The 24,101-nt window shown below is 32.3% G+C and overlaps 1 long non-coding RNA gene across 1 annotated transcript in view; it reads left to right on the top strand.

Moving 5' to 3' along the window:
- LOC150096819 (uncharacterized) overlaps positions 1-24,101 on the top strand; it is a 109,496-nt gene that overhangs the window by 51,473 nt on the left and 33,922 nt on the right. The window contains exon 2 of the long non-coding RNA XR_016549816.1: positions 20,008-20,055. This is a non-coding gene — a long non-coding RNA (uncharacterized LOC150096819). The remainder of the gene's footprint in view (positions 1-20,007; positions 20,056-24,101) is intronic.

Genomic DNA, 24,101 nt, shown 5'->3' with positions numbered 1-24,101 from the left:
ATGGATAGCAATGCTGTAGCTAATGAAGCTCTAACTGAGGCTCGGCTATTGCTGTTACCCTCCTGCCATGATCAGAGCTTTAATAATAGCTCAATAACCTTATCCCTACACTGTCCGCTACAGATAACGGGGAATATGAAAAGCATTTTTGCTTCGCCCCTTTAAGCCAGTCCTTATAAGGACTAAGGACAATTAAATGAAACTGTAGAATGCCTATAGCTTTTCTTACGGTTAGTTCTTGCTTTCTAAAATCTTAATTTCTTCAATGTCCAAGAGTCAGCTGCATAAAGGGCAATACTCCACAAATAATATTTTATTAGTCTATCCATTTTACTTCTGAATAAATTCCCTTTTCTATTAAAGGTCAAATTATTTTCGATCAAACTGTAGAATAGAATATGCCTACAGTTTGTTAGGCGATCTATAATGCTGGATATTCCACACTTCAATTTATTTGCAGTTTGTCATTTTCTATTCTAACTATCTTCAGAGGATAACTTTCCTGATTTTGCAAAATTATTTGCAGTTATCCATAAGATAACTGACGTGTGCTGTGTTTATTCTGATATTATATATCCACGCACCAAATCAGGAATGAATTGTTTATTTATTTTTCATCTATCTTCGCATTCCGTTTTAATTATATTCTGAGACATATATTTGTGTTAATGAAACGTCCACTAATTAAAAATCCTCCCTTAGCACATCAAAGTAACAGATTTACAAATTATCCACTTAACCTATTGTGATTTCTATTTTTTTAACTACAGAATGAGATAACCTACTCAAGAATTCAAAATACTATTAATTTTTTATGAGTTCTATAAGATTATGATCTTTATCTTTAGGAAATTTTTATATTTATCTTCGTGATCCCATTATCTCTATGATCATCTTTATAATTTTGCAATCTTTAGATTAATAATTTTTTCCGAGTTCTGTAATCTCTGATGTTTATTTACGCATTTATGAAGTATGTTATTTATGTTTATAATATTTTATCACAGACGGGTATTTATGATCTTTATCTTCATGATTATATAGAGATCACGTAATATCCGTGATACGACAGATCATCACAGTTCGATTATATCTTGGATAACAAGATATTATCGAACTTCGAATTGGATTTATCAAAATTCTGTCTTGAAGGCAATACTTGTAGCTCATCAGAATGTACGTCATGCATTAATTTGAACTGAAGTCCTTAACATAAACTGCTTCCTCAGTGAACTTAAGTTTTTCTTCTTTAGGTCTAAGTTGGAATTTACTTCGGAAGTATTAATAATAAAATACATAAATAAATAAAAATTGCAAATCCTGCCTTATTCCATTCCATCACTAGTAATTCACCAAACTGTTGAGTCGTGTAATAATAATAATAATAATAATAATAATTATTATTATTATAATTATAATAATAATAATATATTAAATATCGAGATCTGGCAATCGAAGTTGGCTGGCTATGGCTTAAGCACACCAAAGACATCTCAATAGTTATTGGTGCACTTGGTGCAACTTCAAAGAAGCTCTCCAACTATTTACAAGAATTAAACATCAAAGAAGTGACCCCATATGACCTACAAAAAACAGCATTACTTGGAAAAGTCTATATTTTAAGACGCTACCTCACAGACTATTCTTAGATTTTTGGGTAGAATCTGAATTGTTCTGTATCACCAGTCAAATTGTTGTTTATATGATATCTTGTTTAGACTGTGCATCAATTATGTGAATAAAATAATAATCATGGAAGGGATCTAAGGACTAATCACAAGCTTTCTATTCACATCCCAAATTATGTTCTTCTTCCTATTTGCAGCTATCTTTTTTTTTTTTTCAAATAAATCAAAATCAATATGTTCTGGCAACACAAGTTACAACACTAAACTTAAAATATTTTAATCCTTAGCACATGCAAAGGAAGTTATTGAACTAGCTGGAGGACTAAATCTGGAACTCAGTATATTACTGAGATCATTCAGGTATAAAGTGTTTGTTCTATTGACGGTGACAAGCGCATTTGACCATTGTGTCTCTGTTCTTTACTGTATAGTTTGACCACACGCTACAAAATTTTATTGTAAATATAAATCAATTGATGCAATTACTAAGCAGTTGAACTCCAGATAGCAACCTCTTGTTTACGACTTTTTTATTTATTTATTTTTATTATATTTTATTTTGTGGCTAGATGGGTGAAGCAAGAATGCTTTTCATATTGCCCGTTATCTGTAGAAGAAAATGTATGGATGGGGTGTTATTGAGCTATAAGCTCTGATCTTGGCGTGGTATCAGCAATAGCCGAGCCTCAGTTAAAACTTCATTGGCGACAGCATTTGCCATCCATTATCCTCCCAGAGTATCCATTTTAGTCGCCTCATATGATATGCATGGGCAATAGTGGGGCTATTCTTATCCCGGCGATTTTTAAGCAAAGCCCTTTCTAAAAATGAAGACGATTCCCGGACCACTCCGTACGAGTGGCCGAAAGACCGTCCAACTCAGGGTTGGTTCCACTCAGTGACGGACCCCCTCACCACCGAGCAGAACCGCTCATATTCCAGGGAAAACCATCCACCCACAAGCCCCCCCCCCCTCACGGGCCACGCCGGAGAACACCCTTTCCAGAGACTCAAAATGCTCTCTCAGGGGAAATCTCTCCTCACCTGGAGCAAAATTCCGGAAGAAACCTAAGAGAGCGAACCTCTGCATCTCATTTTAGTCGTCTCTTATGATATGTTACAATACGGAAGCGGTATTCTACATTCGTACCACACAGGGTACGACTTATTCACATAAAACGATTTGTATTTTTAGTGATATTCTTTTTTTTTTAGAGGTGTGTATATTTATTTTATTTTTTATAAGTAATATTTAAAGAGTGCACATTTTATGTTTTGGAATTGAATTATAAAATATTTTAGTTATATTTTTAGTTATCACTAAGTAATTTTATCCAGCAGTTACATCTCGCAATTTTGTACTGTGTGTCCAAGACTACATTGAAAACGATATTCATAATTATCATTTCCCGGATGACTTGAAAAAACACTAAATATCCTTGTTAATTTTTTTCTATGCAATTGTTTTTATTCTGGAGGACTTTTTTTTTTTTTCTTAAATCGTAATTCTTTTAATAGTCATTGTACTGGATTGTATTTTAGTTCTCTTTTCTTCTCTTCATTATACCGTTTATTTTAATAAAGGCAAAATTTTGTTTTAAGGTCTATAATGAAAAAAAAAAAACTTTTTTTTGGGAGGGGGGGGGAACGTCGGGAATTATAGCGTATATTCTTGTTTTTCTTTAATTATTTCATTTAAGATTGGATGATATTTAAATTATTATATCCGAAACACAAAATTTATTTTAGAAATAGAAACCTTTTTTGTTTGTTTGTTTTTTCAGTTTTATTACATCAGAAAATTTAGATTAGTACACATGAAATCAACAATTATTGTTGATTCGTGCACTAAAAAAAAAATTGTATGTTTTAGCTCCATCAGTAAAATGTTCACGAAATGAAGAATTTAATTTACTTCACAAAGATTGTATGCTAATCCGCAGTAGGGATATTCATAGGCCAAAATTTAAGAAATATACATTACTGGTTTATTAATGTGAACCAATAGTGTATTAATTAAATTTATTGAAATACGACATACACATACCGGTATTTGAATTAGAAACCGTTACGCAGATGTACTTTATGCAACTATAAATACCAAATAATTTATCATTCTTTCAGGTTTCTCTTAAAATATAAAATATACTGCATGTACATAATCGATAATCCTTTTAACTCATAAAGCATAGCAACACGAACTAATGTTAGACTACATCCAGTATCATAACGAACATGATCAAATGAAAAATACTGAAGAGTATACGAAGATTCAAAGCGAGACGTGTTTTTCCCTCAAAATATCATAACAAAAAATAGTTGCTCTCGTTCTGGATATAATTTCAAAAATGAATACTGGAAAATTGATTTTTTTTTTAAATACTAAATACAGTTTTATATTAATGGGATTCAACGTTACCATACTGATATGCTGAGGACTTGAAGTGATCAAAACCATGATTGTATTCCAGAGCAAAGATCGGGGTTCATTCTTCCGTTCCTCTCAATTATTTTCATATTGTAACGTAGTTAATATAGTTATAGATTATGGTTAGCATAATTCTGATTTCAAAAGTCCAGTTCCTAAAAGAAAAAAATCAAATATTTGCATAATTCATAGATATATATTAGAATCAGTGTGAAGTAAATCAGAATGAAACACTGTACATGTATTACAATCATTTTAAGTACATATCATTTGAAATCAAAATTCTGATCGTTACAATTATTGTATTCCTTCAAATAAGAATAGTCAGTCAAAATAAATAAATTAATAAAATAAAATTAATATTATTTATAGTTTTAATTTATATCAATTCTTATTTTGCTTTTTTCCTGATAATATTTGAAAATTCACGTATTTTGTTAGTACACCTTTAATATATTAGTATCAAGCTATAATAAATTAAGTCACTTTAGACTTAATTTATTTGATGACTGGATCTATTACTGTGTGATAGAATCAGTAAAATAGTTTTTTACCATTAACACGATGTTATTCAACATTCACGTAGTGTTGCTTATGGAACTTGTTATTACTATTATCTCGACAATCCTGGTTCCGAACTATTTCGTTCTTCGCTATGGCTCTAGAGTCTCAAAAATTCAAATCTTAATTTCTTCTTCTAGGGAGCATCAGTTCATAACAGTTACTAGGTTTCTTCTATTAACATTAAAGTAATGCGAACTGGGATAGTATCTTTAATATACATCCATCTTCCTCTTAGCCTCCTTTTCCAGTAACCCAGATTATATATTAAAGTAATGCGAACTGGGATAGTATCTTTAATATACATCCATCTTCCTCTTAGCCTCCTTTTCCAGTAACCCAGATTATATAATTGAAATAATTTTCTCATAAGAATGGAAATATTTAGTTCTTGAACGCTTAAAAAAAAGTCGCACTGTACCTATATATAAGTCGTGGGGGTTTCATATTGACCACTTATGAAATCGCTGTCAATACACAAATTTCTTGAACATGTCAAATGCTTTGCTATGAAAAAATTCTTTCAAATACTAACAATGTGTCACATGTTTTACAAGTTCCGATTCCATTCAATTTTTCTATGAAATTGTGACCGGATTAGTGCGTATTAATTTATAATATTTAAGAAGCGTTTTCATCTTCGTCAGTATGCTTCTTTTGTCTTTGCTTAAAGAAAATTCAATCGTTATTTAACTCTTATACCTGCTTATGTTGAGCGTAGTTACAATAAAATGAAAAACGAGAACACTGATATATCTGCTTGGAAAATATTTTCAAAAACATGGCTACTAAGGAAGAGATTATAAGTAGAGAGGGGAGGTCATTCTGTTTTCGAAACTTGCTTTTGTCTATTTGTCTATTTAATACAAAAGAGCGGCCAACTAACATTCTTTTGAGCAAATTTTAAGCATTTTCAAACGAAGGTTAGTTAGCAAATATTTTGTTCTAAACAAACTTGTCCTGAGAATATACATATAGACACAATCAAAAACAGAATATTTATTTTTATATCGCGCGTGCGAACACGCACACAGACACACACCATAAAGAGAGAGAGAGGTCACAAGTCTATAGCAAATAAATGTGTTTTGATAGGAGTCAAGAGAAACGTAATATGTTAATATTCATTTTTGAATGGAGGTAGTGATCTTGGGAAATGCTTCAGTGGGTAAGACTTTTTCACAGATTTTTTTTTTTTTTTTTTCATGTAGTGAATGTTCGGCAGTTGTTGCTAGTGTAATAACACTTGTTTAGAAGAAATGGTGGGGTTATGACGGATGCAAATTCTACTGAACAGCTGCCATTCAAACATCCATAGAAGAGATACAATGCAAAAACACTTGTTTCTGCATTGTATTCCCATTGTATTGTATTCTCAAGAATTCCCGGAGAGTGAACCACTCGTGCACATAATATTGTAAGGTTGGACGAATTTGTGATTTGTGTAAAATTATTACTTGAACATGTGCAAAATAAGGTCTTCAGTTAAAAAAAAAGGTTACCAAGTGTTTTGAAGCCGAGGATGATGCTATAAAAGTGATGTATTTGTGTCCAAAAAAAAAAAAAGAAAAGAAAAGAAAAAAGTGTGCGTCAGTCTAAGATGCGAGATTTAGTCTCACTATTAAGCTGAGCACTATCAAAGGAAAAGAGAAGACAGTTAAGTTCTTTTTATGCGAGGAAAAAGAAAAAAAAAAAGACAAAATCGCATCCCGGAAGCTCTAAAGGTGACTAGGTTGACATTACTTCATCAAGCAATGGCATGGAGATCAGTATTTTAGGCACTGATTAAAAAAATAAAAAAATAAAATAAATAAATTCCTCACAGTTATACCTTGTAGGTTCTCCTAAACAATCCCTCTTTCCAAAAATGATAGAAAAACCCCCAGTAGTATTTTAAATAATATGTATTGTTTCACCCGATTTTGATATCTTGCATTCAACATAACTATGTCTGATTTATTTCAGTTTTAAATTATATTTACTAACAAATTATTCTTAATTAGCAGTCGAAAATGTCAGGTAGTGAATTCGAATTAGAGAAATTAAGTGAAGGTGGATTAAGTCGAGAAAAAGTTTCTTGACCACTTGAAGAATTAATCCAGTCGATTCCGACTGTGCATCGATAGTTTAGTTTTTGACTTACTATTTTGATCCTACCGCTAAATACATACTTCAATAATTCCTGTAGTTTCATATGAAAGTACCAGTAAACATAATAAAGAAAATTAGTTTGATAATCATTAAAAGGTGCATTTCATAATATGCTATTCCACGATGACGTCATCATTATCACAACAATAGATCGGGAATAAAATTCTAGCCTAAGTTGTTTTTGGCTCGTGTACTGTAGACAGTTTATTTGTAGCGTATCATTTTATATTATTTGAAATCAAATCCTACAAATTGTTTAAAATGCATAATTGGCCATTATTGCTTTTCCACTGTTCAAATTACTCTCATGATTTTAATAATCTTCTTTCACAGTTCCCACAAGAAATATTTCAGTATTAACTTCAAGTAAAAAAATTTCCTGGAGGATTTTAGTCCAGCTTGCTGTTGAGTGGTGTTAATATAACGAATATGAAATGTAAACCGACGTTATTGTCAAGTTTCAAACGGCACATCATAGACAGATTCGTATTTTTCTCGTTGTGGGCATAATCAATAAATTTAACATTCTTCGAAAATATTATGCTGAATTTTTTTAAATTAATGTTGGCGAAATTCTGGAAACCGACCGATGAAATTTGTCAAAACTATCTGAATATATTACGTACTTTGGTTACTCGTATTAAGAACATCGGTCAACGCTCTTCTCCGTAATTCTTTTATCGAAATTTGACTTGAAAATGAGCAGTGACTTAAATAAATACTTGATATCCTCCTTCTGAATTTCTTCCTAGTATCATTTTTAATTCATCAAAACTTTGGAGACTGATCAATGTTTGCCAAATCAACTTTAAATAAACGCATGTAAATAATAGAACAACAACAACAACAACAATAATAATAAAAACTAGTGATTCTAACGAGGATTCATTGGAAGCAATTATTTTTTTAAGTGGACACCAGAAATTCAGCAACGTATTTAGATATTCAAAAAAAAATTCTGAAAATTAATTTCACGCATTTGATTCTATCCTTCATATTCTGTTAGATAATTTTAAAGCAATCTATACGGAAATTTCCTATTCTTAAATACAACAAAATTATCCTGAATATAAATCTTAAAAAATAGTATAAATGCTTCCAATGATCAACTACAAATTGTTAGTAGTTGACCTCAATGCCATGTTTAAGCAAACAATATACAGCATTTCGTTGTGATGTGTTTTATATAACAAACTGGTTAATCCAGGCATTTTTTTTTCTTCCTTTTACGCTATACTTTCTTTATGTGCGCGTGTAATGTTTTCGTATTATTATTACAAGCTAAAAGAGTTAGAAAGTTTAGGGAATTGTGAGAACATATATACTCATTTTTACCTTTATTTTCTTCTTGTTAAATGTAATAATACAATTTATAATTCGTTTTTAATACATTTTGAAAAATGTTATTAAACTCTAAAATCCTTTAAGACACCTTTAATTATTCTAATATTCAAATTATTTATCAATATATTTGAATTACGATATGAAAGCATTAACAAGATTCCTTTTCGAGTTTTTTTGTGTGTGTGTGTGTGTGTGTGAGTGAGAGAGAGAGAGAGAGAGAGAGATTAATCAAATTCAAATTATTCAAATATCGTAATTCAAATATCAATATATTTGAATTACGATATGAAAGCGTTAACAAGATTCCTTTTCGACTTTTTTTTTGTGTGTGTGTGTGTGTGTGTGTGTGTGTGTGTGAGAGAGAGAGAGAGAGAGAGAGAGAGATGAAACCTTTCATAACTAGATAACGAAAATAAGACAAAAGTGATGTCTTGTGCCATCTCTAGAAATTCGAGTGCTATCCTACCATAATCTCTTGTTAAATTTTCTACAAAAATACGCCTGAATACTTCATTATCAAAATCAAAGTTTTTATCTAATATTATACAGTTAAGTGCATATATCAATTCACTAAATCTCTTTACTTTTGGACATTGTCATTGGTCTCATAGGTGGTCTGAGGACTTCGTATCTCTCTCTCTCTCTCTCTCTCTTGTTCATGACAAATACTTCATTCTCATAGGCATGTTTTAATATTTAAAGAATCTACTCTGAATTTCGATCTTCGCGAATATTGTTATTTAATTTGTCGTTGTTGTTTTAAATGATGACCCTTCATCATCTTTACAGCACAATAAATCTGGGGAATAGATGACCGTGAATGTTTTTCATCATAAAGAACCTATTTATTGGAGGTCTTGAAGTGTCTTGGAGAAAAAAAAAGTACCATCTTTAATTTCTAAGGCAGTTTCTGGATTATTTAACTTTACTTAAATTTTATTTTTGCTATTAAATTTTAGATACTCTCCACTCGACTAGAAATATGGTGTTTTGAAAGTTTTTTCGGCACAGAGTCAAATGTTTGGTCGAGTTTGCAAATTATAAAATGTCTTGGAAAAAATGCATTTCTGTTATTAGACTGTTTTAAACGTATCTCAAATTTTTATATCAAAAATGATTTTATTCTATAAGAAACTCTATACTGGCAAGGAAGGATTTTTCGAAAAAAAACATAATCTAAAACCAGTTCAAAGATGTCATAAACAAGTAGTGAAAATCTCCATTGTATCTCTTATTAAATAAGGCGCGAAAAAGAAAAAAAAAAACATTAAAAATCCCTTCCCGAAATGCATCACTTTAAATACTACTATTAATATCATAGATTTTATAATCCACCATTTATAATCTGTAAGTCACTGTCGACAAACAGTTTTCTAAATGAAATTTCTTTTGAGACGAATTCTATTTAATCTTAAAAAGCATTCTAAAAACAATATATCGAACAACTATATAATACTTAATAAATAATCACCTCACTGATATTTCGACGAATAATAAAATCCTGATTATTGTTGAAAATAGTAAATTTTTGACGACTACAAAATAACTAACTTGCCATTATTAATAACAACAATCGGTTTATGGTAAAAATAACGAAAAAAAGAAACTCATTCTTGTTGCTATTGACAACCAGTTTGTATAGCGCCACCTAATGGATTGGCAATAGTCCTCGCTGAACTAATTTGCAATCTTGAAAACTAAAAATAATAATTAATAATTAACAACCCCAGTTAATTAAAATCCCTGCGAGCAGGTTTTACATAAATAAAGAATAAAAAAAAAAAGAGAGTAAAAACACTACTGTGTTGTAATCTAGAACTACGTTTTGTTTTCTTTTATACGTTGGTAGAAAAACAAAAATGTGAATAACGAGCTCTCTGGCTTAAGAAAGTTTTGCACTTAATCCAGCCTATAAATGGAATGCGAGTTTTTATTACAGTACATCGAAGGGCTCCCAATTACAAATTGTTCCCATTTGCATTGAAATTCTCAGGCCGCTTTTAAAGGAAAAAGGGGAAAAAAATAAAGTAAAAGTGTCAGCATATGAGATGCAGTAATGATGATACCAAGCAGGACCAACTCCATTCAACTCTACATATTATTGATTCATGTCCAGCCTCTTGGCAACGAAAACCAGCATCTCTTAGCTTTCGAAGCCCAACCTTATTACACACTCGCAGTTCTCTGGGTCCGGATGAATGACTGAGAAGTGTCATATTTTAAATGAGATACTGGAATAAGGAATTAGAGTCAGTGACCTGTTGCCATGGATACCCGGCGTCAGTTCAGTGGCTCGTTCTATGTTTTTCTTCGTTCTCATCGGTGCATTATCATAGCGAGGATATTGTCTAGCCCCCGGTCCGTTGTGGCTGGCTAGAAGGCGAAGATGTTCAAGTGTCAGTAAGAATAAATGTCCTGGAGCTGTTTTGGCGAGAACATTTTTTTTTAAGTTAGAACTTTTAGAGTCATTAGGTATATGGGCTGTCTGTCGGTGCCATAGTGATGCGAAAATATTAAGATGCTTTTCTCCAAATGAAGAATAAATGCCTCAACTAAGTGTATTGATGGAGGCTGATTTCTTTGCTATCTGTACTTTTTTTTTTTTTTTTAATTTTAGCGACTTTTGCTTAGCTTCGGAGATCTTTGAAAATAACAAAAATACCGTGCGTGCTTTTACTTAAAACCTATCTCGAGGCAATACTGAAGCAATGGTAACAAATTAACATTGTTCGAACCTTCATATTTTTTTTTCTTTCCCCTTCTCTCTCTCTCTCTCTTTTGCATTTGCTATTGCTTAGTGTTTATGTAGCGCTTTATTACTTAATCTGAATGAATCTTTCTTCGTTTGCTCTTTCCATTAACTCAGGTAAAAGAAAAGAAAAAAAAATCGAGTTGTTTTTGTTGCTCAAAAAGATATTCCAATTCTTAGAAAGTAAGAAGCATTTATTCTCTGTTTAAATAAAATGCCGGTTTGACTGCGTCAGAAACAAATGTGTAGAATGCTTTTACAGAGAAGAATAATGCTTAATGTATTATACAGATGTTTTGCAAATTATCCTTTGCAGAGAAAAAAAAGCATGATTTAAAATTTTAATTAGTGCCGATGTTTTTCTTCTATCCGGTACTTAATTTGCGATTGCCGTAGGCAGTGACGGGGAGTCGAGTTTCTGACAATGATTGGATCCTAACTTCACACCCATCTCTATACATCCTGCTTACTACCCACTGCATCCGTCTTTGTGTCTGCCTACACTCAAATTTTAGCTGAGCCAAAGTAGCATAGGAACAAACTTACCAATCCGCCCATCCAACTAAGCCTTGCTAAATCGAATACAAATATAGCACTAAGCGGCTGTTCACATCTGTTCCCTAACACAGAGCTGTAGCTGTATATATAACGTCAGCGAAGGCGGAGATAGGAATGTGGACGGCGCAAGGCTTCAAAGGATTTGGTTGTACTTAAGGAAGTAGGGCTATGAGGCCATTTTCCTGTTATGTCAGATGAAAAATCCAAGTTTACTAGAAGAAAACCTATCCGCATAGAATTGAGGAAACTTCAAGAGAAAATGAATTAATAAAAAGATGAATCTAGTTATTTCAAGCCTAATGGTAAATGGTGTATTGTTCTGGCGACAAAGGCACTAGGGTAGGTTTAAACTAAGGGCATACGTTGCAATCATGACATCAGAGCAATTAACATTATGAAGGCTCTAATAATCGCGTGTGTGTTCTGTGGATGATTTGTGTCTTTTGCAGGAATTAAAAACCTGAGTTTCTCTGAAGGAAGCATCCTAATGATCATGACATTGATGATATTGTCAGCCTGGTTGGCCGAGTGGTTAGCGTATCCGCTCTCTAGCCAAAAGGCTGCGGGTTTGAATCCCGCCGTGGGCATGGATGTTTGTGATTGTATGTGAAAATACTAGTGGTGGTAGTCGGCGGTAGATGGCGTTGGTGTAGAGTTGCGGTTGGTGAAGAGACGGAGAATTGTGGAGTAGGTGCCCTCCCTCGATGAGTCTTTGGACTCCCTGGAGGTGTTATATAATAATAATATAGTTTGTCTCTTAATAAGAAAATGGTTGTTAAGACAAATGTGGCTTATTTCCATAGCAACATTAGATTCTGATTGCGTCTACCAAGTGTTGATATGCTTTTCTTATGTTTCTTCAATAATAATAATAATAATAAGAAAAAAGCCTAGCTCAATGTAATTAAAATACTTGTCAGGATTTCCAATCGTTTTGTTTAAGTCCATCTCAGCAACGCAAATCACGCTTTTAGATGGGATGTTACAATGATTTTATATAAAAAAAAAAGTTTTCGTATAAAGTCGGAATCGTGTTATTACATATGTAATTATCTAAAATTTAATATTTCAAGTGTATTTACACTTGAAATATTAAATTTTAGTTTAATTAAATTAAAGTTTCCATTCAAACCTTTAGTCATAATTGCAAAAAAAAATAGATTTTTGCAACTAACTGTATTGCAGTACCTTGATATATATTGACTTTTTCTCCCTCTGAAGCCTGGTTCCTCATTTCAACATAATAATGTTTTTTGATAGAGATTTTTGAGTATCTGATTTGAAGAAAACGACTTCTAGAACTAACGAAGTGGTCCCAGAATTCTCTTTGAATTTTACGGAACTTTGGGAAGAAATAGAATCCCGGATCACGAGGAAAGATCAGCGAACTTCGACCGCCAACGATTGCATTTACACTGAAAAAAAAAAAAAAAAAAAGAACAGCGTGCTATATTCTAACAGTATTTCTTGTGAACTGAGCAAAAGTATTTCTTAAAAAAATTAATGTTATTTCTAACTAACGGTGCGCGCGCGTATTAAATTCTTTAGTGAAAATTAAGTTTTTCTGATGTTTTCATATTTTTGAAGAAACTTAGTGTATATAATAACGCAAGTTTGCCCATGTTAATTATATCATTATTAGAATACTTGAATTTGAAAGTAAATAATCAGAATAATCAAGTACTAGTTTGATTAGGTTCCCACTAAAGTCCCCACTGAGAATTGTTTGACTTTAGTTGGGGTATGTATCTAACTAACATAAATTTCCAGGATCATTTTTGCAGCTTTTGTTATTCTGAAGATAGAGAACAATTAGCAAGGTTGCAGTTAATGTTGTCAGACAGTTATTTGCATAATTTCCAGTTTTGAAAACTGATTGAAATCTTTTCTATAATGCAGTTCTGTCCTACTACAATTCAAAGTTAGCACAGCACATACACATTAACAAATACAATTATATCCATATTCCAACTAAATATACTAAATGCTTATATTATATTTAGTTGATATGTTCGTTTCTATTATCCTTTCTTTCTCTTTAGTTCAAACAGCTTATAGAATTTTTTTTTCTTTGTCAGACATTTTAAATTTGAATAAGATCGCTCCTCCCACAGCACCTTTTGAAGTTTATCGTCAATATTTACCCGCTCTTTTTTTATGTGACTCCCACCCCATAAAAGTTGTTACCCTATAGTACATAAATACGGTGGCTAGGCTGAAAATTGTTTCAATTTCATCATCATCATCATAACGCTAATTACGGATATAGACCATATTGGTCTGTTCCTGTCTCATTATTCATGTAATATCCTTTTTTTTTTTTTTTTTTTTTTTTTTTTTTAAAGGTCTATCCGACCTTCTCTTTCCAATTGGTTGATATTTTATTATTTGTTTAGGATATCGGGTGTTGGCCATTTGGTTTACATGTTCTATCTATTTTTGTTTGTAACTGTGTAGTATTTTTTCTATTAGTTTTGTTTCTTTTAATATATCTTCATTCCATTTTTGGTCTAAGAATGTGTATTTTGCAGTTCTTCTCATAAATTTCATTTCGCTTGTTTTTATTTTTTGTTTATCTTGTTTGTTTATCACCCAAATTTCACTGCCATATAATAATGTGGGCACTGCTAACGTATTGTATATTTTCAAGCGTGTTTCTTTTTGTACTATATTTGGCTATATTTGGATTGACTGTTCTATTTATCAGGCCTATGATCTGTAAAAATTTTGAAGTATTTAATTTTGTCTTTTTCTCCTTCATATGATATTTCACATCCAAGATAACTGAAAGTATTTATCTGTTCTATTATTTTATTATTAATAACTATTTCACTTCTAACTGGAGTTTGTCCACAAAATGTCACTGTTTAGTTTTATCTATGGATATTTTCATTCCAAACTATTCTGCGATATTGCTCTTTGTAAATTGTCTTCCTTATCTGATATTAGTACCTGATCATCTGCAAATAGTAGCGTAATTATTTTGTTATTCCGGGAAATTTCTATACCTGGATTGTTTAAGGAGTTCCACTGTGTTAATATTTCATTAATATAAATATTGAAAAGTGTTGCAGACAGAGGACATCCCTGTCTTATTCCTTGGTTTATAGATTGTTTTTCAGACATTTGTTAATTATAGTTTTGTATCTTTATTTTTTATTTTTTTATATAATCTGGAAATCCTGTTCTACAGAACAAACAGAAGCTTTTTTGAAGACACAATAAAACTGGGTTATAAACTTTAGAAAAATATCATAATAGAAATATAAGGAAAAATCAATATTATATCAAACAGTGTAATGAAATTCAGATATCACAAGAATAGTAGTGATGTATCATCGCCTCCCTCCATAATAACATCAGCAAAAAAGACCAAATTAAAAATCTAAATAATCAATTACATGAATTTGATCAAAAGTACTTAATATGATGTAGGTTTTCAAACTTTAGATGTTTACTGTCTTTATATTAATGGACTGTAAAATAATAACATGATTAAATCAACCAGTACTCTTATTTTGTGAGTTAATTCTATTCTTATAGTTCTTATAAGAACTGGGCGATGGACTGAGTCCTTGACTCTTTATACCGTCATCTGAATGAAGTAAATCTGTGTGGATGGAGTGTTATTGAGCTAAAAAGCTCTAGTCATGGCTGGGTAACGGCAATAGCCGAGCCTCAGAACTTCATTGGCTACAGCATTGCCATTTGTTACCCTGGAAGTCCTAAAAAGGACTTACCTTAATTCTATTAACAACAACAACAACGTTACTGGCTTGCTGGGTGAAGCATAAAATGCTTTTTATTTTCCCCTTTATCTGTGTGGAGAAGCTTGATGGGGGAGGTTGTGAGACTTATGCTCGCACTTTGTCAATATGGAGTTAGCTCTGTTCTGCTGAAAGCAGGATTGCCTTGGGTCTTTTGTGTTTTTGATAGTCATGTTCACTATAACTGGAAGCTTGTCTGATTAGTGGATTAGGATGAGAATGTGCCTTGCTGAAGAACTTTTCGGCATGGTCATGAAGGAGAGAACGGATGTCAGGGGTTCCGGTTTCTCTGTGGATCTGCGTGTTTCTGACGAACCATGGGGCGTCTAAGATCATCCGCAGGCATTTGTTTTGTATCCTCTGTAGTTTCTGGATGTTAGATTTGGATGTGTGACTCCATGCCGGGGATGCATATGTGATTACAGGTCGAATTACCATCTTATATAATAACAGCTTGTTGCGTTTATCCAATTTGCTGTTGCGATTGATCAGGGGATAGAGTTGGGCTATGGTTCTGGATGTCTTTGTGCCTATGAGCTTGATATGGCTGTTGAAATTTAGCTTTTTGTCTAGCTGTACTCCAAGGTATTTGGCTTCTGTCTGCCATGGTATCTTTTTTCCGAGAAGTTCAATATCATCTTGGATGAAGGCTTTGCGTCTGGTGAACAGTATAGCTGAGCTTTTGACGGGGTTTACTTGTATCCTCCAGTCGGAGAACCATTTCTCTAGCTTTGTGATAGTATCCTGGAGACGACTGATGGCCAGGTGTGGGCGGAGAGATCTTGTCATTATGGCTGTGTCATCTGCATATAGTGCTGTGATGGTAGTCCTCAGGTTCTGTGGAATGTCAGCCACGTAGATTGTGAAAAGTAAAGGAGCCAAAAGAGATCCCTGAGGTACTCCTGCCAGGATTTTGCGCCTAGTTGAGATGGTGCCATTTATTTTTATCTGCATGGATCTGTCAGTGAGGTATGATTTTATTAGACGGGTAAGGTTTGTTGGTATGTTGGCCTGAATGAGTTTATAGAGTAATCCTTGATGCCATACCTTATCAAAGGCCTTGGCAATATCCAGAAAAACTACAGCTGTGTGAAGGTTCCAGTTGTATCCTTGAGTGATATGCTCCACTATTCTGTGTATTTGTTGCACTGTGCTGTGCATACGGCGGAAGCCGAATTGTTCGTTTGGGATTATTCCTAATTGGTCTGATTTTTCTTGTAGTCTTGAAAGGATAATTTTTTCAGCAATCTTTCCCAGGTTGGAGAGTAGGCTTATTGGACGGTAGCTTTGCGGGAGTTGCGGATTGTTTCCTGGCTTTTTTATTGGTATGATGTCTGCTGTTTTCCATGCAGAGGGGAAGTGTTGTATCCTCAATATTGCATTGGTTATGTTAACCAAGTGCATAATAGCCTTTCTAGGAAGTAATTTGATGATTCTGTTAGTAATTCCATCTGGCCCTGGAGCTTTTTTGTTGTTTAGATGTTTTATGATGTTGGTTATTTCAACTGGAGTAGTGGGGGTGATGCTGGCTGGTTTGTCTTCGGACTGATTTAAGGTACGCTTGACCTGCTGGTGGACTTTATATATGTGGGTGATGTTTATATTATCATATGACGGGCTGCATTGTTTTTCTAGGTTTTCTGCTATTGCTTCTGCTTTTTCTTTATCCGTGTGCGCCGTTCCTTGAGCAGTTTGCAAGGGCGGTAGGGGATTGTGTTTAGTGCGCAGAATCTTTAGAAATTTCCATATTATGTGATCTTCTGGGTTGAGTGATGATAATTTATTGTCCCAATCCTGGTTCCTGTGGAGTTGAAGTGCTTTTCTGACTTGGTTGTTCAACTTGTTCAGAGTTTTCTTGTCCTGTGGGGCTCTTGTGTTGTGGTATCTTTTCCTAGCTTTGTTTTTTGTTCTGATGAGGTCCATTATGTTTTCTGGGAGCCGACCGGATGGGTGGTTGGTTGCGGTTTTGGTGACTGTTTCTAGTGCTTTTTTAATTTGGCTTGTTAAATTGCTTATTGCTTCATCTATGTCTTCTTTTTTGTGGATGATTGGTACAGGACCAATGTATTCTGGTAGTATTTTAGCTAGCCTATCCCACGATATGAAGGTGTGCTGGTGGGCTAGTTGATCTTGCGTTAATTCTATTAAAGCATTTTAACAGAGTTAACCATCGCTATTTCCTTTTTCATAAAGTGTATTATTAATATTTTACCCCATTAGCTAAATATTCCAATATTCTAAACTTTATTAAATTAAATTTAGATATTTTTTAAAACCCTTCATCTTTTTTAAAATAATTTTTAAATATTCCTCCCTAGATTTGTTTAAAATTTTTCATTATTGTTCACTATATTATTTAGTTCTGACGTAATATATTTTATCATTCTTTGTTTCGTATCTATTAAGTTCTTCTTTGCAGTCCATGAGTTTTGAAAGTAATTTACTTTTTCTTATGCTTATTATCTCTATTTTTACATTGTTTTTCATGTACTGGATAATTTTAGAAGCATTTAGATGATATTCAAGTTCTGTTAGAAAATCATTCCGTATTTCTCAGTGTATTTTGTTTATTTTAATTTTTGCAAAAAGCGCTGTTTCTTTTGTAGTCTGTTTCTGTTGTTTTGAATTTAACTATTTTTGATAAATGTATTTTTTTTTGTTCTAATTATGTAGTTTTTTCTTTTTCTTTTCCATATAATTTTTTGTCCCTAATATTTCTGCAAGTAAAAATAAAACGGGTTTGTAACTTCTTTTTTTATGCCTTTTGTACTTTTTTTTTTTAAATTTTAGTCACTTGAGTTCAAATTTTATTTTTGTTATTATGATGTAATGAATCAGAATTTTATTTAAATCTTGACATCCACTGATATCTACGATTAATTTCGACCATTTAAAATTCGGAATTATATATAATGTCTGTATAATGACTAACGTCCTATATAATAATAGGAGAATAATGAATTCAATAATAAACATAAAGAACTACATACGTATATGTTTACTATTGAATTCATTATTCTCCTATTATTATACAGGATGGCCCATAAGTCAACGAAGGAATTTAAAATGTGGATAATTCATAACTAATAAAAACTGCCAAGCTTCTATATATCATTATAACAAAATAAATAAATAAAAATAATGAATAAATATAAAAGTTATTAAAATTTTAAACTCCGTGACTTGTGGGACCGCCTTGCATATTACAAAATCTCTTCGTCTCTATCCATTTCGATCACATGATCTCATATATACTTATTTTGCCTTAACCTTTGTTTCCTATCTTGCATTTTGATCGTTTGTAAGATTTTTTCCTCTTTTGGTATAAAACTGCCAGTCACTATATTATCTTAACATTATTACTTGTGTTTTCAATATCATTTTTAATGTTACTTCTAAATATTCTTTCTATCCAATACTTGTATATACAATAGTTTTGTGTATTACATCATCATATCCACCCTTGCTTTTTCCTTTTATTATTATTATTTTAATCTCAGTGGGATAACTACATTTGTATATAAGTGTTTCTTTTGAGAAGTTGAATATTTTCTTGTTTCTGACATATGCGATTACGTTATATTTCGTCTTTATATGCGATTACCTAGATAAGAAAATCTATTTTCGATATTTAGATATCGCAATGATTATATTTGGATACCTAATTTAATATATCAAAAAACGTAGCTTATTTGAAATGATTTCTATATTATTTATTGTGTGCCTGTTTCGATAACAGTGTTGTGAAGTGAAAATTCTTTTATCTTTTACAGGTATATTTATAAATATTGTACATTAAGTTCCCAAAATATATCAATGTTCATTTTGTATATTTATAAAAATTGTACTTTCCAAAATAGTATAAAAATGACTGGTTTTACGTTTTAAATGTTCACATGCAAACAACAATACATACAAACACGCGCTTCCTTAAAAGGACTGGCTTAAAGGGCGAATCTTTTCATATGAAAAGTATATGAAATATGCTTTTCATATTCCCCGTTATCTGTAGAGGACAGTGTAAGGAAAAGGTGTTTTTGAGCTATATAAAGCTCTGTGGCAGAAGAGTAACACCAATAGCCGAGCCTCAGTTAGAACTACATTGGCTACAGCATTGCCATCCATTACCCTCCAAGTACTATATAATATAATATATTATATAGTAATCAAATAATATATAATATAGTAATCAAATATAATATAATATATAATATATAGTAATCAAAATCCATGTTTTACAAACACGCGCTTATCCTTATAAGGACTGGCTTAAAGGGGCGAAGCAATAATGCTTTTCATTTTCCCCGTTATCTGTAGAGGACAGTGTAGGGATAATGTGTTATTGAGCTATTAAAGCTCTGATCATGGCAGGAGAGTAACAGCAATATCCGAGCCTCAGTTAGAACTTCATTGGCTACAGCATTGCCATCCATTACCCTTCAAGGGTATTGGATTGAATGAATCAATCACCGCATCTCACGGTCGATTGATTCCAACCCCATCTATTCACGAACACGCGCTAATGTTGTAAAATTTATTTAAAGACAAAGTAAGTGAGAATATTATAACTTTCTATTGAAATAATATACTTTCAAATATTTAAGATGCAAGATTTATTTATATTATACTTCAATAAATAACTGTTAATTTTTCGAAAAATAAAAATAAACAAAAAAGATTTTTAAGAAGTGCTAGTTTTGAATTTTTGAAGACCATTCTGACAAAAAAAAAAAAAAAGTAGCTTATTTGAAATGATTTCTATTTTATTTAATGTGTGCCTGTTTCAATAACACTGCTGTGAAATTCTTTTATCTTTTACAGGTATATTGCTTGACAGAAGAGAAAATAAAAATAAAAATAAATACTGAGGTAAGATATAGTTCAATATTTCCACATTTGTTATTATTATTTTTTTTTCTGTTATGTCTTTCTAATCTTATATACAGGGTGTTCGGGATAAATTTGACATATTTATAATTAATTATATTTTTCCGTAAGTTACATGTATTAACACACACTTCTCTTCATTTAAAAGTTTGGACCCTTCTTCATTCATATACAAGATGTCAGAAAGGATGGATAGCTGGAACCCACCTGAATCATGGAAGAGAATAACTTGTATCATGATGATTCGTGCCCGCCATCAAAATAAGGATATTACGACTGCTGCCCAATGCTCCCTGAATACAGTAAAAACAATCAGGCATGAACTAGAGACTTGCAATGGTGACTACGAGGATGTAGCAAGAAGAAAGATCCCTAGCAGATGATCTGATTGCGTTCGTACAGCAGAATTCCTCGCAAATCTGCAGGAACAGGTGTTGAAGAACCCTGGCATTGGAATTCGGGCTTTGTTCGTGGAGTTGCTAACTGTAGTCAAGCCCTGGATAGCAAGGGTAGCCAATGGTAGGCCGTATGTATGGCAGCAGGATTCGGCCCCTTGCCACACCTCTGGGAAAAGTCAAAAATGGTTGTCTGAAAATTTCTACGACTTCACCAGTCCAAATGTTTGGCCTCCAAACTCCCCAGACCTTAACCCCATGGATTATTTTGTATGGGGCGCAGTTGAAAAAGACACCAATCGCACTTCCAGTAATACAAAAGCCCAGTTAATGGATAAAATTAAAACAGTTTTTACGGCCCTTCCCAGGGAGACTGTAGCATCAGCTTGTTCGAGGTTCCGAAGCAGAATTGAAGCTGTGATCGATGCTAATGGTGGTTATTTTGAGTAAATCTTGTTGATAGTATTGTAATTAACTCTGCCTGTAATGTTTTTTTGTCAATTCATTAAATTTAATAGATACAAAGAAGATTTTCTTTTTCCTTACGAAACTGTCAAATTTATCCCGAACACCCTGTATATATATATATATATATATATATATATTCATACACATGTACATATTGTATATGCAACAAGTTATTTAGCTACAAGTCATGGCCTACAGTGAGTGTGAGAGAGAGAGAGAGAGAGAGAGAGAGAGAGAGATTGTTATTAACGACACTTATGTGATGTTTATAAATGATATCAAATAATAGAACGTACACCAAAGAGAAACAAATGAGTACGAAGAAGTGATTTGATGGTTAAGATTAATTTCGTTCTGGTATAATGTTAATTCATACGACAGATTAGAAAATGGCTGATTAAATATACTTGATTAGAATAAATGGTTAACAAGTCTGCTAGAAGGAAAAGCAGAAAATTAATTAACTGAATGACATCGTGTTAACGTAACATCAGGTCTGCAAAAGAGATGTAGTCCCTGGTGACTATATATCTTTTGCAAACTTGTATTAAATATTGATTAAGGGGAATTTCAACAAACAGATGAAAGGAGATTAAGGAATTGGGAAGAGATAACAGGATTAACACTTCACTTGAGGAAAGATATTGCGAAACTACATCGTAATTCTCTTACAACAGTGAGTTATCTGAATTCCTCTACTACTTTAAAGGTGATGGATGAAAATTCATTGATATGTGTAAGATCTCTATCCTGCTTATTGGAGACTTGAAGTGGCTCGAAAAAAGTATTGTTTTGTTTCTAGAGTACGGTTTCTGGATTTTCTGATGTGATGTAATCCTAGTAATGCACTGTAGGTTTACAACAACGATTAGAGAATGAGTCAAATAAAAAAAAAAATTAGAAAAGCAATCTCCTATCATTTTTTGGTCAGAACACAAATGTTGATCAGGGTTCAAAACAATTCTGAGAGAATTTTGGTCGACAAACGTTTGGTCATTTGTGCTAGATTACGACAAGTATTCCATTTCTTTTCTTACAGGTTTTATTTAGATCTTCGATAATCCAGTTTCTTTGCTACAGAGATCAAACATGATATTCTTTCAAATATTTCAGACCGCTAATAAACAAAATATATATTGAGTTAAATATCATCAGTAATTTACAGTTCTTGAATGCTATTTCTACTTGTCTTGTACGTTAATTTTATGATTTCTTGCTTTGACTTGGACAACAAACAGGACTATCATGTAAAATGGACTTACTCAAAGACAAAAATATTTCGAATTTAATTATAATTACTGGAGTTTTATTAGAATTCAATAATGCACTAATTTTTGGTTTTGCCTAAAGAAGTAGATAAAAGCGTTCATTTTGTTAAATTTATATTTGACATAAATTTCCTTATACAAAAAAAAAGAAGAAAGCTTTGGGGATATCTATATCTTATTTGGGATTCCTAAAAATGGCAAAGATATTACCTTCTTGATTATTGGAAACCTATTATTCTCATCACTTGTGATTATAGAATATTTACTGTAAAATGCTATTTGCAGTCACATTGCCAACGGTAATTCACCCAAAACCAAGCAGCAGGTATACTATTAATGCATGGGGCCATGATTAATAGTAATGATGTCGTATTTCGCTGACTAATGATAACATTTTTATGATGTTACTGATATGAATTTGTTCGAATGATCATTGCAAATCTAGAAAGTAGAATGAGCTGAGTTTATTTTCTGCTAAGTGTTTATTGTATCATTTTCTTTTTTTTTAATTGTAATAAAATACCAAATTAGTTAAATAAGCTGAAATGTATTGTATTTGTATGGGAAGCATTATTTTTAGTATTATTTTTTAGCTTTCTACTATGTTCTTTTAGTAATTCTGTAAGCTACTTCTAAAATCCTTTACAATAATAATTGTGCTTAAGTAGTTAAATGAAACATTTCCAATTTATATACTCAGAGACTAGAACAAACGCCAAGGAAGTAAGAGCAGGGTGACCACCCAGCAAAAATATTTTGTACCAACTTATGCAGGAAAAAGGTACTATATCTGAAAAAAAAGTACTAAATTTTTATTTGTTTTTGTTTCACTCTATTTAGGGCATTTTACGATATTATTACTTTATTATCATAGATGAACTCAATGTAAAACCGCTAAATGAACACACTTACGACAAATATGAAAAGAAAAAAAGTCAAAACTCACCTCACTGTAGTCATCTATTAGTCCAAGAGCTGCAGATGTCAATCATCAAAACAGAAGTCTCAATTCTAACTCTAGCACTCAACGTGTGTATTAATTACCATTTTAGTCTCATTTTAGTGTTTAAAATGATGTAACATTAAATTTCTAGTTACTTAATATGCTATTTGCATATATACAGGGGTTCCCACTCACAAGAAAGACACTGGAAGTATTTATTCATTGTTTTTGGCAGATTTTGCTAAATTAATCAACTCTTCAGAAATAGTAATATCTGTAGCTTCAATTTTCTTTTGTCAAAAGGAGTCCATTCATCAAGGGAGTTTGTTGTTGATTTCTTATTTTATTCTCCTTATTTATTGTCACTGCTGAAAATATTCTTTCAGTTGCTGCTGATGAATGAGGGAGGCACAATATAGCTTTAACTAATGTTGCTAAATTAGGAAACATTTGTTCTCCTACAGCATTTTTCATTTCAAAAACTTTATTCTAGAAAAAACATGAATTCTTTACCCTCTATCAAACTCTTCATAACGACCCTAGATATACATTTTCTATGTATAAAAACTGACCATTGTCGGCTGGGTTTATCTTTTCAATGGGCTACAAAGTATGCTGAGCATCAATAAAAGTTGGTTATTCATATTAAAATTTAATTTTTCCACTTGTTTTCATTATTGTAATGATCTTATAATGTGAGAGAAGTGTTTGAATAGCGAAGAATATATTTTGCTAGTCGGATTGCGTGAGTATGTGATCAGGGGAAAGAGAAGGTTAGCGAACAGTGAGAGGAAAAAAAAGAGAAATCATGCTTGTGTCAGTGAATGTGACATATGGGGAGGTGGGAGAAGAGAAAAATATTAAACTCATATGTCTAACTCTCATGTTATTATTATTATTATTATTCGGAAGGAAGAAAGTACTAGATCTGTTGGTGAACGTACTAGAACATTA

This window comes from Typopeltis vanoorti, chromosome 18, assembly GCF_054136105.1.
Source record: "Typopeltis vanoorti isolate ZY-2024b chromosome 18, IOZ_Tvanoo_1.0, whole genome shotgun sequence".
NCBI classification, from domain to species: Eukaryota; Metazoa; Arthropoda; class Arachnida; order Uropygi; family Thelyphonidae; genus Typopeltis; species Typopeltis vanoorti.
Note: the sequence above shows the minus strand (reverse complement) of the source record. Positions and strands in the feature narration are given on the sequence as shown.